This window comes from Arvicola amphibius, chromosome X (genome assembly GCF_903992535.2).
Source record: "Arvicola amphibius chromosome X, mArvAmp1.2, whole genome shotgun sequence".
NCBI classification, from domain to species: Eukaryota; Metazoa; Chordata; class Mammalia; order Rodentia; family Cricetidae; genus Arvicola; species Arvicola amphibius.
In genome coordinates this window covers 33,127,352-33,141,185 of record NC_052065.1, presented here as the reverse complement: position 1 = coordinate 33,141,185, position 13,834 = coordinate 33,127,352, and the positions used below count along the sequence as shown (strand labels likewise).

General features: G+C 40.2%; 1 pseudogene; it reads right to left on the bottom strand.

Moving 5' to 3' along the window:
- Window positions 1–1,217: 1,217 nt before the first annotated feature.
- LOC119804193 lies at window positions 1,218–13,400 on the bottom strand (annotated as a pseudogene).
- Window positions 13,401–13,834: the final 434 nt, after the last annotated feature.

The following is a 13,834-nucleotide window of genomic DNA, read 5'->3' as shown; positions in this document are numbered from 1 at the left end:
TAGGGATCTGTTGAAAGATATGTGTCCTTTGTTCTTCAACAAAACCTTAGAGATGAGAAGGCTTTCTAGTTATGTTATCCAAGAAATAGAACACAAGACCATAATTTTAGTATAAACTGTTTCTTTGGAAGATAATCCTAAGAAACACCAATGATGGTTTGCGACAGTCAGATAGGTAAGAAAAGAACACATGAGTCCTCGGTTACCACTGTGCTTGAAGTGGAGCTTCATTGTATAGAAGAACTATAGAATGGGATGTTGAATACAGCAGTCAAATTATCTATGTAAACTCTTTGTGGGTCATTTGTTAGGAATTGTGTCTAAGAAGCTTTCCCAACAGCAGTACAGGCACGGTGTAGAAGAAGGAATAGGCAGATGCCAATGATGGCTGTTAATTAGGGTCAAAGAGACACAGGTAGGTTGTATACAGTATGTGATACAGGAAAAAAAAAATGGCATGCTCTCAAGCTTATTTCAGACAAATGTTCTGGCTGCTTAAATCCAGAAACAGATTTTAAATTAATAATAGTCTTTCAGAAGTTGAAATGATAACCATTTCTTAAGAGCTAAAGAGGTCCTGGAGAGATGACTGGTAGTTAAGAACTCTTCTATTTTTGCAGAAGTTCTGTGTTCATTTTCCAGCACCTACATGGCCTATCACAATGCTCTGTAACTCCAGTTCCAGCATCAATGTCTGGGTCTTTGTGGGTTCCTCAGACATGTGGCATACACAAACTCACACAAACACCTGTGTACACATAGAAAATTTTTAAAATAAAAAAGTTATATGAGATGCTTGTGTAAAGTAAAAGCTTTAAAGAAGAGTTTCATCCAATGGGATTCAAAACAAAGTTAGAGAACTAAAGATGAAGAGAGTAAGCATCATTATTCCAGTTGGTATTGAAAAAGGTAACAAATGAAAGAATGGCACACCTTTGTCATTCTTTTAAGGTGCATAATGTCTATTTGATTCATACATTTTTTACAATCTGTCTCAATGTATGAAAGGACCATCTTTCTGCCTGAGATGCAGGGTATTGTTTCAGAGCCCAAACTTCTTGCTTTAAAATGGATAGCCAAATCCACACTGATATCAGAGACCAAGTGCTGTCAGCACTATGTCATGATTTTACTTAAAGCTCTGACAGTGTCTTTCTGGATGTTCTAATATCATTCCAAAAGTAGCTTTATTTATTAAATTCAATATAAATGTCAGTCTACTTTGCCTTTGCAAAGAAGCAGGGTTGGAAGTTAGGAATGGGGACTGGGATGCTGGAGTGAAGACTCAGACTCCCAAGTACCAAGTACCTAGAATGAGCAAAACCCAAGTGCACCCTCAGTCATTTACAGAAATTGCTGGGCTCCTATATCAGCCTTAGTTTTGGCAAGAAAGATATCAAAGGTACAAACTAATAATGAACAAGTAAGTATTTAGAGACAATACGTGCCCCAATCTCCTTCCATAATGCCGGGAGAACAAGGAACTGAAAAAATATTTGAATATTACCTCAAATAATCCATGGCTTGTAAAATTAGAGGCATTTATTCTGTTTTGAGAACTATGCTTTTCCATGTACCATTTTATCAGTCTCAAGGTCACTACCAAGTTGAGGAAAATGAGGCTTAAAGTCTTTCCCCTACTCAGGGTCTTTCCTTTACTCAGGTAAAGCTGGCGTCTAAACTAAAGTAATTCAAGTTTAGAACTTGCTCTTTAAGGTGCATATGACTGCTTCCCTGTGTGATAAAATAAGAATGTAGACCTGGGTAGGAGATAGTGGTTTTATCTATATGTCTGTCTGTCTGTCTATCTATCTATCTGTCTGTCTGTCTGTCTGTCTGTCTAATCTCTCTATTTTAGAAATGTAGTGTAGCATAAATTATCTCAGGACTGTATTTTCTTTTTTAGAATTCATTACCCTTGGAATACATTTTTGAAACATTTATTTTATTTATGCCTTTCTGCTAAGTTTGGAGTTTAGGAATGCTGGGCTCTGTTTTTTGTGTGCCTCTGCATTCCCATTTCCAGCACAGCTGGCTGGTGAAAGGTTGATGGAATAAATGATCGCATTTCTATATTTCCTTTTGTTAATGGGAAAAAACACAAGTTGTTGAGGAAAGTAATACAATTTTATTGTTTGCTTTTTAAAAGCATGGTGCCCTGTACTGACAGCTCTTAGTACTTGCAATATCTAATTATTTGGGAGGCAACATTTGTCAGTTGTCTTATTTTAGGCAGAATATCACAAATAATGTTTTCGTGCTAATAGGATTCAGAAATGTACCTTTCAAACTGTTTGTGGGAGTGGTATTAAATATGCTTTTTAAATATTGTACTTAAAGGTCTAATTTGGACTTTTCTTTTGTCTGACAAGCTTTTCCTAGCTGTGGCCAAGGCTTTACTAAGAGTACCCCCTGGCAGTAGTGGATGTGTGGCAGAGTATCATATTTGGAAATGCCTCTGTGTGTACCTTCTATTCCTCTGCTGCCTTAGAAAAGAAGCCCTACTTTAGGTTCTCTCACTCTCTGCATTTGTGAGAAGTACAAAATATTTAGCTGGCTATCTAGTCAACTAAATGAATGAGCATGTGAAGGCATGGTTTGAATCAACTTGATACCATTTGAAGAGACCATAATATGTTCCTTGTTTGCTTAAAAATGACAAAAACTCCCATATGCATCAATTTAAGGGGACCTTAGCCTTGAGCTTTGGATCTAGATAGAATATAGATACAGATGTGCCCCCAGTAACATAGTAGTTGTCTTATTTTAGGCAGAATATTACAAATAATGTTTTCATGCTTATAGGATTCAGATATCATATCAGATATGAATTGCTCCTGTGAAGTAGAATTTAAAAGTTAACCAGAGAGCAATTGATTTACCCCATAGCAGTCATGTTATTATTCCTCCAGTGGTCAGTTTTGATGTAATATATATTTCTTTAAATGCACTGAAACCAACAAGTCTCTTGACATTTGCTAAGGTGTTCTACATACACATAGGGGTATGTTAGAATGAAAAGGTAGGCAAAACTGCACCTTTGACTTATCTTTTTGTGCCCTGTCCCAAGATCAGATGGATGTGAAAGTTCCATATCATCTGAGATCCTTTGGCATGCACCCACATAGCGCAGCACACCAGGATGTGATCAATCCAGCTGCAATTTTCAGGACCTTGATGGCGGTGTGACTTTAAGATTTACACAAAAAAGTGATGATTGAGGGCATTTTCATTCCATGGCCAAAATTTAGGGCTGTGATCTGGGCTCCTTCAATCTTCCTGGTGGTTGTCATGTCCAAAGAATGAGCATGTGATCAAACTGGACTCTCTGAATGTGGCTGACAATGGGGGCTGACTGAGAAGCCAATGATAATGGCACTGGGATTTGATCCTACTGCATGTACTGGCTTTTTGGGATCCTCGTCTCTTTGGATGCACACCTTCCTAGGCCTGGATGGAGGTGGGGAGGGGCCTTGGACTTCCCACAGGGCAGTTCTCCCACAGGGCAGTCTCTTAGGACTGGAGGAGGAGTGGGGGAGGGTGAGTGGGGGTAGTAGAAGGGGAAATGGGAGGAGGGGAGAAAGGTGGAAATTTTTGAATGGTATTATTTATAAAGCAATAAAAAATGGCATGTGGCAAAAAATAAACAATAAACTCTTAAAGAACAAACCTCTGTTCCCCCAAAATTCCAAAAGGCAGAAGGGACAAACAGCTATCTGTGGTTCCTACTGGTATATCAAACTCATGCTGGCCTCCAGGCTCCTCCAGTATCACAAATACCTGTTACACATTTCAAAGTCCATTGCTAGCTTCCTAAATCTCTCACCTTCCCCTTACTCCTAAACATCCCTCCAGCCCACAGCCCCCTCCCCCCCCCAGCTACTCATTCTTTTTATAACCCCTGGTATTTATTGATCTCTCTCCCCCTTCCTGCTTCTCTCATGACCATGTTCCGACTACTTTTTTCTCTGGCTGTTCTTTCTCTCGTATCTATAATATAAACCTTCCTCTAACCATACTATGGAGCAGTCATGTCTTCAGTTTTATACAGTGGTGAGGTCACCAGTTGCTTATCATGTCTGAGGGCAAAGGAGTCTCAGGGGGGACTATAATACTCAGGCACCCCCTCCCTCCACCAGGTGATCTGTCAGATAAATGAAAGGGAGGCTTGTCTCACTATGACAAGTTTTATAATTCCTTCAAAATAATGGCAATGTTCACGTATGTTCATTATTTCTGACATTTTGTATTTTGTTTCAGCTTATTTTTTACAGTAATTTATTTTGTCTGTTTTTTTATGTGCAATGCATATACTGAAGAATAAAATGAATCTTTTCTCCAAAAAAAAAGTTAAGAACATATATAGTAGACGGTTCTTTCCAAAAGATTTTGCCTTTAATCAAGGAGGGAAAAAGTCATTGGACCAGTTTTGTGAAGTTTCCTTAAGGCAATCTACAAAGTGGGGGTTTTCATTAGGTCCTAGGGCAACAGTTGCCAGTTACTAGTCATGCTTCTCTACCGTTCAACTTAAATTGTCTGGTAACGTTGTCTTTTAAGGTCAAGTTAACCTCTTGGATTTCAAAATTAAACTTGTGTCAATTATGAAGGATCATACAAGACTTGAGTTTAAAAATATTTGTTATGATGAAGATTTTAAGAAATCTAATCACAGTTGTGCAGAAACACCAAGAGATACTGCTGATATCTCAAGCTGTACCCCCTCTCTCCATCACTGTGATTCATTGAAAGAATTTTAGAAGAAAAAATGGATATAGAAGTATAGAATGTAGGATATACAATGTATTAAAAGTGTAATGTGGGATATCCCTTCAAGGGATGACAGAGGTCAACAGCCAAAAATTATCACTGCAGAGGAAACACACTCTAATGCGTGAGATTAGACAATGGCTAGAGATACCATTGTCTGAAAAGGATGAATAGTCGCAATTTTTGCTAGAGCTCTTCTTACTTCTGTGAAAAGCAAGTTTTTGCTTTTCCCTTTTCTTTTTGTGGTGGCAGGGTGTTGCCAATGTATCCTATAACTATCTAGATAGCCAAGGTGTTGCCAATGTGTCCTGTAACTAGATAGCCAAGGTTATTCTCAAACTTATGGTTTGCTTCTCTCACTCTTCTAAGTGCCAGGATTATGGGCATACACACCATGCTTGATTTAGGAATGAGTTTTCTCCACTGTTCCAGAAGAAAAAAAGGAAACATTTCAGGAAAAAAGAAATCCTTTATATTTTTCTTTGCCTCCTTATGTTTATATTTTGTGCTTTTAAGGAAATAAAATGGATTCTCAGACACTTTCTTATGAACCACAAATTTATTGCACTTCGTATTGGGAGTGGAGAAACCAATACTGTGGTGTTGTTCCCCCAGGAGTCCTTCTAAACAGTTGTACACTCTTCTGAATGTCCCTAGGGTCACAGTTATTTATTCAGGCACATGTTTGTGATAGTTTCAATTTTATTCTTCTATGAAACAGATGATATTTACCACACTCTTATGAACATACTCAAGGTGACAAATGCCACCTGTGCATTGGCTTTCCCAGAAAACATATCAGAAAGAAGTAGCTATTTTTAACTTATATCTCCCAAGGACAAAGATTAGAGTGCTAGTAATTAATCCTGGAAAGAATACCAGTATTTACTGCAGATCAGGATAGAAGACAATGAAGGGAAGGAAGTCAACAAAGATGGTATTCAAGAAAGTTATCCCTGTGGGCAGCTGCAATGCTGTTCCACTTGGAAATTCTAAGATAAACTATAAAAGATACCCTCAGGATTCTGTCATCTGAGGTGAAAGGAAATCCAGGGTGCTGGGTTTCTGTCATTCCCACACTCACAAATTGAGGGCTAGAGATCTCTACCTAATTGATATGTACAGGGGAGAGACAAGAGAATTGGGTAGGGCACTAACAGTGTCTACCACAATGTTTGAAAATATTGTTGGGTTGGTTCTGGTTTCTGTGTAACAAGAAGTAAATGATTTATACATCTTTGTATCCAACTCTTACTAGTTGTGATGGCTGCTTTTTTTTTTTTTTTTTTTTTTTTTTTTTGGTTTTTCGAGACAGGGTTTCTCTGCAGCTTTAGGAGCCTGTCCTGGAGCTAGCTCTTATAGACCAGGCTGGTCTCGATGGGCTGCTTTTAATGTCAAGTTGCACAAAGTTAAAATCATCTGAGAAGGGAGCCACAGCTGAGGGGTTGGCCTCATTGTTTTAGTATGTATGGCAAGACCAATCTCAAATGTGGACAGCATCTTCTGGTCACATATAAGATAGAAAGGTCATGACCCAAGGAAGATTATTCTCCTTTTTCTTGCTTGGCCTTCCCTCTTGCCACAAAAGTTGATTTACACTGTTGGTGCTGTTGCTGTCGCTGTTGTTGCTGTTGCTTCCTTCACTGACACCAGACAATTTCCATCCTAGATGGAGAAGAACCAGTAGCTCTCCAGACACCTTCAATTTTTCTGTACCAGATTGGGAGTGCTGAGGCCAACCAGCCTTCGTGGATTGATCAGCCATTGGGTTTTCAGCCTTTCCCATGAAAGGCAACCATTGTGAAACTACTCTGACTCCTGATACACCCAGCCGCAAGACATTGAGCAACTAACAGATTGCTTAGGCCTCTTCCCTGTGAGACAGTTGTCATTACCATTTTAATGTAAGCTGCTTTAATATATTCATTCTATTGGTTCTTGTCCTCCATAGAACCCTGACCAACACATTAGTCACAAATAACTATAATGTACCTTGCGAGAAAGGATAAAGCTTACTGCTTACAAAAAGCATCTATAAGAAGTAAAACTAAATGCCTTACATTAGGGACTTTGGTGATAATAGCATGGAGCTACTAATAATAACAACCACAAGATTGATGTAGTATGTCAACAGGCTCTTAGAAGCACACTGACTCACTTGCTGTACATACCACACAGTAAGTAAATTCATTTGTGTCTTTCCACTGACTGGGTTTCATTATCTTCACAGACTTTACCAGAGATTTCCTGGCCTTCTGGATAGAAACACAAAGTAGTAAACTCTTTTGCTTGGTTATACACAAACATGTTTTTTGCTTTCTGCCTTTATCTGTAAGTTCCAGTGTCTCAATATAAGACGCCATCTGCAGCCCTTTAAGATCAAGTGTAGGTACGGGAAGGTGTCCACATTCATTTTCCCAGGGATAGAAAGGAGAGCTTGTCAAGGTTTTCTTCACATACTATAGCATCTTTTTCAGACACAGCCATTCATCTCCTTTCCTAAGGCACCATGATTGGGAAATGTTGTCATTTATTTATGGATCCAGAGTTCACAGGACTGGGTATTTGCTGTACTCAAATTGGAAATGCTTCCCTAACTGACTTGGTATCTCCACATATACCTCACTAAGTGAAAACTTTGCCACCTCTTTTTAGCAACCTTCTGATGACGTCTCCCATATGTTCCCCTTTCCAATAGACTCTTTCAGAAAACTCCACCACTACATTTTTTCTCTTTCTACCAATCCTTTGGGGCATTTTCCTTCATTCCTTTAAGCTTAGCATAAACTTTGATTCCAATTTCCTTACCAGTTCCTTGTGACACATTCAGCTAACTTTTCAAGAACCCAATTGTTTGCTGTCAGGCCCAAAGGAAACACCTGTTCCCCAAACTCCAAAAGGCAGTCCAAATATCCAGAAATGAACTCAACCTGGACTCCAGTAGGATTTGTGGCATTAGATAAAAGCCAGCAATTCCCTCAGGAACTTGTGAAAGTGGTTCCCCAGTTTTTAAAAGAAGTAGTTTCCCTTACCTCTGGCAGAAAAAGTAAATGGCTTACCTGTGGTGCCTATTAGCTATCAAAGCAACATGTGGCCTCCAGGCTCCTTCAGTAGCACAAGTACCTGTTACCCCCATTCAAAAGTCCTAGCCTTCTCACCTCTGCCCTATCCTAATCTCTCTCTAGCTCATGGATTTCCCTTCCCTCTGCTATTCATTCTCATTATAATCATGGTATTCTCCCTCCCCATATGTTTCTGGCTCCTGCTTTCTCACTATGTTTCTCTTTTGTTCATCCCATTCTATTCCCCCTCTCTCACAGATAGCTCAGGTCAGGTTCAGTCTGCTAGGCATGGTTAGTCTACTTCCTTCTCTCTTTGCTCTGGACTCATTCAGATGCCTCTGACTGTTTGCTTTCTCATATCAACAATAAAAACCTTCTGCTTAACTGTACCATGGAGTGGTCATGTTGTCAGTTTATGCACACACAAAGCTTCCCAGTCCCACATCTTCTCTTCTTAATTCATCTTTATAATCTTCACTTATTTATGGTGGATGCTGCAGGTAGGCCTAGAGAAGGAGCATTAGGAGAACCAATTTGGCCTTGGTGGCTGATTCAAAGGGACATTATGGTGATATTCATTGCCTGCTCAAGAGAGCATTCTATTTAATTTAATTGGACTAGTACTAACCCAACTTATGTAACATGTCATACATAGGCTAAACCTCAATTTCCATATCTTTCAGATAGGGAAAAGCAATGGATTTACAGATTACAGGAGACTCAGCACATAATAAAAGCTCAAAAGTATCAACCATACAATAGGTAGAACTTCTGTAGGAAATATGTAGAAATAGTAAACTGAGACAGAACCATGGGATTTGAACTGTTATCATATGTAGGGAGAGAGTAGTAAAGTCCAGAGTGAATGTGTATTGTTGACATGGGCATAACCATATCAAGGACTCCAATGCATCATCCCCATGGGAGTGACCATGCTTTGCCTTCAGTGAGGTTCAGGAAGATGGCAAAGCCTTCCATTGTGTCTGAGTGCAGATGTTGACACTATATGAAGAAAATGTTCACTGTATCTTTCTTCCTCCAGATGTTTTATAGCCTGAAGAACCTACCCTGTGGTCATGGTATCTCTTCACAGCAATATAAAAACCCTAATTAAGACAGAAGTTTGGTACCAGGAGTGGGGTATTGTGTGATAGGCTTGACATGTTCTGTTGGAGTAATATAGACTTTTGTACTTTGGGTTATGAGAGCAGTGGAATGTTTTAAGCACTAATCAATGGGCCATAATAGTAGGAGAATAATGAGTTATTTTAACTATGGGGGACCTCACTCAAGAGATTTCAGAGGTTAAGAATTTTAGTATGCTGCCTAGAGGCATTCTTTGATATTTTGTTGAAGAAGTGGCTGCTTTTTGCTCTTGTTTGAAAAAGTCTGCTTGCAGCTAAAGTGAAGAATTTTGGGACAGTTGGGATGGAGGAAGAGTAATATGGAATCAGGGAAGTATATATCTTAATTAAGGGAGCCCATTTGAAGGTAGGCAAGAGATTGGACTCTAGAGGGGTTCCCAGGTATCCAAGGAGATGTCCCCAGCTTGCTCCTTGAGCAGCTGAGGAGAGGAGGCCTGAACTGGCCCTTTACTATAGCCACACTGATGAATATCTTGCATATCACCATAGAACCTTCATCTGACGTTGGATGGAGATGGAGACAGGAGACCCGCATTGGAGCATTGGACTGAGCTCCAAGGTCAAATGAGGAGCAGAAGGAGGGAGGGAGAACAGGAGCACGGAAGTCAGGACTGTGAGGGGTGTGTCCATTTACCGAGACAATGGGACTGATCTAATGGGAGCTCACCAAAGCCAACTGGACTGGGAATGGATGGAGCATGTAATCAAACCAGACTTCTCTGAACATGGCTGACAAGGAGGGCTGACTGAGAAGCAAGGACAATGGCATTGGGTTTTGATTTCCTACTGCATGTACTGGCTTTGTGGGAACCTAGTCTGTTGGATCCTCACCTTCCTAGACCTGGATGGATGGGGGGAGGAACTTGGACTTCCCACAGGGCAGGGAACCCTGACTACTCCTTGGACTGGAGAGGGCAGGAGGAGGGAGGATGGGGGAGGGGAAGGGAAATGGGAGGAGGGGAGGAGGTGAAAAATTGTAAAATTATATAATTAATAAATAAATAAATAAAAAGAATTTTGGAGTAATTTCATTGGCAGAGGAAATCTCAAAACGGCCTAGTATAGACTATATCATGTGGTTGCTAGTGTTAACTCTAATGAAGATATATAATGAAAAGGAGCAAGGAGAAATATTTGAGGAGAAAATGAACACTAGAAAGTGGGATGGAGCTAAGTCCTGTGTTCAAGGAGATAAATAGATTAACAAATGAAATAAATGGAGTGGGGCCCGCAGGACAAGATCCTACCCAGCTAAGTTTCCAAACTTGCGAAAAAAAATTAAAGTTTAGAGTGGAGTGTGGTGGTGCATGCCTTTAATCCCAGCACTGGAAAGGCAGAAGCTGGCAGACCTCTGAGTTCAAGGTCAGCCTGCTCTAGAGATCCAGTTTCAGGACAACCAAATTTAGGCAAGTAAAGGACAGAAAGCTGGTGTAGATGTAATTGAGTGAGTCAGTCATGTTTCAGCCCTAGTAAGCAGAAGAACTTGGTATCCTCAGCCTTGTGGTTTAGGCTTTAGAGTTAAGAACAGAATAAATGGGTTACCGAATTTGCCTCTATGCTTACAGAAAGCTGCTGAGGCCAGTCACGTGTCACGGGTGTCTCTGAATGGTGGACTATTGGAGAGGCCATTGCCTGAATTGTGAAGTTGAAGCCTGGATTGCCTTGGAACCTAAAATGTGAGAGATACCAGAGTTGTGAAATACTGCCAAGGAGAGCTGCTAACAGGGAGTGGAACCAGCCCACAAGAAAGAAGTGTGCTGCAGTCAACAAGGCTGAATGGTCCTGGAGACCTGAAGAGCATTTTGACGTCAGGTACGGAGATGTAGAGTTTGGAGTTTGCCCAGCTGGTTTTCAGTTTTGCTTTGGCCCACTATTTCTCACTATACTCCCTTGGCGAGGGAGATATATATCTCCTGTGCTATTGTATACTGCAAGTATGTGATGTGCTTTTTGATTCTGATTTTTACAGGTGATTATAGTTTAAGAGATTGTATGAATCTCAGAAGAGACTTTGAACTTTGGACTTTTAAACATTATTTGAGACTATTATAGACCCCATGGACTTTGAAGTTAGACTAAATGAATTTTGCAGTATGATATTGTATAACCTTTTGGGGACCAGGAGTGGAATGTGGTAGTTTGAGTGTAATGGCCCCCATAATCTCATAGGGCAGTGGCAATAGTAGGAAGTATGACTTTGTTGGAGTGGTTATTAGCCTTGTTGGAGGAAGCGTTTCACTGTTGGGATGGGCTTTGAGGTTTCCTATGCTCAGGATATTGCCCAGTGGTTTCAGTTGACTTCCTGTTGCCTGCAAGTTGTAGAAACTCTCACATCTAGCACCACATCTGCCTGCATGCTGCTATGCTCCCCACCATGATGATAATGGATTGAACTTCCATTCAGCGAGCCATGACATTTAATTGTTTTCCTTTATAAGAGTTTGCTATAGTTATGGTGTCTCTTCACAGCAATATAAAAATGCTAAGTCACACCCTACAGAGATTGTTCCTGCTTCTTTTTAAAAAATCTGTTTGAGTTTTTTTTTTTTTCACAAATCCACTTTTATTTATTTACTTTCACTGGTTTAAATCCGGATGGGTACAGCATCACACGGATTCTGTGTCCAATGGCCTTTGCAGGAAGGTTGCTTCGGAATTTGGCACGGACCATGCCACTGTTTCCATGGGCCCCGAGTCACCTTCTCCAGATCACTCTGGTTTTGTTTGGTTTGCCTCCAGGTGTCACTGGTTGTTCTTTGCTTTATACACATAAGCGCATCTATTGCCCAAGTAGAATTCAGTTTCATCTCGGGCATCAACGCCTTCAATTTTAAGGAGAGCCGTTTGCTCTCTCTGGTTCCGGAGACCTCGCTTGTAGCCAGCAAACGTGGGCCTTGCACCACAGCCTTCCCAGACATAGTGTCTTTTAGAAGTCCTGTTCCAAGCAGGCCTCCACAGGCGCCAAGATGGCCGAAAAGAGGCTGTTTGAGTTTTTGAGACAGGATTTCTCTGTGTAGTCTTGGCCAACCTGGAACTTGTTTTGCAGAATAAGCTGGCCTTGAACACAGAGATCCACCAGGTCTCTGCCTCGTGAGCGCTGGGATTAAAGGTGTGTGCCACCACCACTCTGCTGCCTCCATTGTTTATCTGTGTGTAGTAATCCTACCCCCTTTGTTCAGTTGATGCAGTCACACCACTTCCCTATTCAACAGCATATAATAAATATACCATGCTTCTAGGATGTTTGCAGTTTCTACATCTAAGGCATTCAAGGCATCCAGATCCCAGTATAATATGTGTGTGTGTGTGTGTGTATAAAATCTGCCCTTTTGTCATTGCCTCTTAGCCCCCAAGTTGGTGGTTCTGGGATCCAAGCTACGTAAGAATGTAGCAATTGTACATTGCAGCAGAAGTTAGAACACTAATGTATTGGAGAAACATGAGTATCTTCGTTCCACCAGGTAGTAGAGGTGGGTATCTGTGTGACCCTTTATAGTGCAGGCTAGATACCTCAGAATTGGTGGAACTGAGTTTTATCATTAATCCTGTTGAAAAGGTGAGGTTGCACAGAAAGACTCTTTTAAAATGGCATTATTGCTAATTTTTATGTATTTTCCCCCAATAGGGTAATGGTCTAGTATAATATTTCATTTATATAATGGGATTACAGAATTTTAGAGGGAAGGAACCCCAAGATTGTATGCTTCCCTACATCAACCTGAATACTTTCCAGGAGGGGGTAAGTCTACTTTATTTTAACTCATCAAGGTCAGCATTGTATGAGTAGGATACGACTAATAAAAAATAATGATGATCTCATAAAATTGAGGATTCAGTGTGAAATTCCACAGCATAAGGTGTTCAACAGTGTAATTATTTAGATGTCAGTACCTGTACCAAAATACTTTAATGCCTCCAATGTGGATAGACCATCGTCTCTGAGCTTTCTGTCTTTTTCTATATTGCTATGCTGAATAAGTATGTTTATCACATATGACTGTCATGCTTTCTTCATAATTCTTTCCCCAGTCCTGTTGTGCTGTAGTAAGGTACAGTCTATGCACAATAGAGCTCTCATTTGCTTAGGTGTGGTCTACTTGGTACCGAGCTCTGATGTGGGCACATTTACATCAAAATGCATTGCTTTCATCCATCATATTGAATTTTATCTTTTGATATTGGCATAAAATACCTTTTTGAAACAGTTTTGGTAGGCTAACACACAAAGTAATATTTTTCATTATGGGAGCTTTATAAATATGGATGTGTATTCCATCACTCTGCTCCCCCATTGCCCCCCATGTGCCTCCTGCCCTCTCTGCATAGTTCCCTTCCCTCTCATTAAAATACCCTCCTTTCCTTCTTGTCACCTGTATTCCATTTCTTTCTCTTTCTCCTCTCCTTTAAGATCACTTCCTCCCCACATATGATACCCTTCTCTAGTTCATGAGCAACATACTATACCTTCCACCTTCACACATACATTAAAATCTAGGGTTCTGAATATTAGAGAAAGATGGTGGGCCATTTATGTTTCTGAACTTTGGCTTATTTAGCTTAACATAATAATTTGGCTTCTAATCCATTTTCCTGCAAATAACATGATTTAAGTTTTCTTTATGGGTGTATAGTATTCTGTTGTATAATCTTAGTCAGGGTGTTTTTATTTTTATTGTTTTTTTTTGTTTTGTTTGAAGAGACACCATGACCATGGCAACTCTTACAAGAAAACATTGAATTGAGGGTGATGACTTTAATTTCATAGTTCATTATCATTATGGTGGGGAGCATGGCAACATGCAAGCAGACATGGTGCTGCCTACATCTTGACCAGAAGGCAGCAGGAAGTCAACTGACTGT